Genomic DNA, 2,478 nt, shown 5'->3' on the forward strand with positions numbered 1-2,478 from the left:
AAATATCCTCCATCTTTGAACCGTTCTGCTGGACGTTCCTCCCAAATGCCCACCTATTGATGCACATCCCTGGAAAGGTAATTTAAAACTGAATCCGATGCATGCAAAATTTAAGTGGCATATGTTGCGAAATATAGTTTTATTCGAAGATGTTTGGAGAGGTGTTTTTTATGCAAAAAGTCATAATATTTTCTTGAATATTGTAAAAATATCTTCCATCTTTGAACCGTTCTGCTGGACGTTCCTCCCAAATGCCCACCTATTGATGCACATCCCTGAAAAGGTAATTTAATACTAGATCCGATGCATGCAAAATTTAAGTGGCATATGTTGCGGAATATAGTTTTATTCGAAGATGTTTGGAGTGGTGTTTTTTATGCATAAAGTCGTATTATTTTCTTGAATATCGTAAAAATATCCTCCATCTTTGAACCGTTCTGCTGGACGTTCCTCCCAAATGCCCACCTATTGATGCACATCCTTGGAAAGGTAATTTAATACTAAATCTGATGCATGCAAAATTTAAGTGGCATATGTTGCGGAATATAGTTTTATTCGAAGATGTTTGGAAAGGTGTTTTTTATGCAAAAATCGTATTATTTTCATAAATATTGTAAAAATATCCTCCATCTTTGAACCGTTCTGCTGAGCGTTCCTCCCAAATGCCCACCTATTGATGCACATCCCTGGAAAGATAATTTAATACTGAATCCGATGCATGCAAAATTTAAGTGGCATATGTTGCGGAATATAGTTTTATTCGAAGATGTTTGGAGAGGTATTTTTTATGTAAAATCGTATTATTGTCTTGAATATTGTAAAAATATCCTCCATCTTTGAACCGTTCTGCTGGACGTTCCTCCCAAATGCCCACCTATTGATGCACATCCCTGGAAAGGTAATTTAATACTGAATCTGATGCATACAAAATTTAAGTGGCATATGTTGCGGAATATAGTTTTATTTGAAGATGTTTGGAGAGGTGTTTTTTATGCAAAAAGTCGTATTATTTTCTTGAATATTGTAAAAATATTTTCCATCTTTGAACCGTTCTGCTGGACGTTCCTCCCAAATGCCCACCTATTGATGCACATCTATGGAAAGGTAATTTAATACTGAATCCGATGCATGCAAAATTTAAATGTCATATGTTGCGGAATATAGTTTTATTTTATAATGTTTGGAGAGGTGTTTTTTATGCAAAAAGTCGTATTATTTTCTTGAATATTGTAAAAATATCCTCCATCTTTGAACCGTTCTGCTGGACGTTCCTCCCAAATGCCCACCTATTGATGCACATTCCTGGAAAGGTAATTTAATACTGAATCTGATGCATACAAAATTTAAGTGGCATATGTTGCGGAATATAGTTTTATTTGAAGATGTTTGGAGAGGTGTTTTTTATGCAAAAAGTCGTATTATTTTCTTGAATATTGTAAAAATATTTTCCATCTTTGAACCGTTCTGCTGAGCGTTCCTCCCAAATGCCCACCTATTGATGCACATCCCTGGAAAGGTAATTTAATACTAAATCCGATGCATGCAAAATTTAAGTGGCATATGTTGCGGAATATAGTTTTATTCGAAGATGTTTGGAGTGGTATTTTTTATGCAAAAAGTCGTATTATTTTCTTGAATATCGTGAAAATATCCTCCATCTTTGAACCGTTCTGCTGGACGTTCCTCCCAAATGCCCACCTATTGATGCACATCCCTGGAAAGGTAATTTAATACTAAATCCGATGCATGCAAAATTTAAGTGGCATATGTTGCGAAATATAGTTTTATTCGAAGATGTTTGGAGAGGTGTTTTTTATGCAAAAAGTCGTATTATTTTCTTGAATATTGTAAAAATATCCTCCATCTTTGAACCGTTCTGCTGAGCGTTCCTCCCAAATGCCCACCTATTGATGCACATCCCTGGAAAGATAATTTAATACTGAATCCGATGCATGCAAAATTTAAGTGGCATATGTTGCGGAATATAGTTTTATTCGAAGATGTTTGGAGAGGTATTTTTTATGTAAAATCGTATTATTTTCTTGAATATTGTAAAAATATCCTCCATCTTTGAACCGTTCTGCTGGACGTTCCTCCCAAATGCCCACCTATTGATGCACATCCCTGGAAAGGTAATTTAATACTAAATCCGATGCATGCAAAATTTAAGTGGCATATGTTGCGAAATATAGTTTTATTCGAAGATGTTTGGAGAGGTGTTTTTTATGCAAAAAGTCGTATTATTTTCTTGAATATTGTAAAAATATCCTCCATCTTTGAACCGTTCTGCTAAGCGTTCCTCCCAAATGCCCACCTATTGATGCACATCCCTGGAAAGATAATTTAATACTGAATCCGATGCATGCAAAATTTAAGTGGCATATGTTGCGGAATATAGTTTTATTCGAAGATGTTTGGAGAGGTATTTTTTATGTAAAATCGTATTATTTTCTTGAATATTGTAAAAATATCCTCCAT

The sequence above is a fragment of the Aplidium turbinatum genome, chromosome 11 (genome assembly GCF_918807975.1).
Source record: "Aplidium turbinatum chromosome 11, kaAplTurb1.1, whole genome shotgun sequence".
NCBI classification, from domain to species: Eukaryota; Metazoa; Chordata; class Ascidiacea; order Aplousobranchia; family Polyclinidae; genus Aplidium; species Aplidium turbinatum.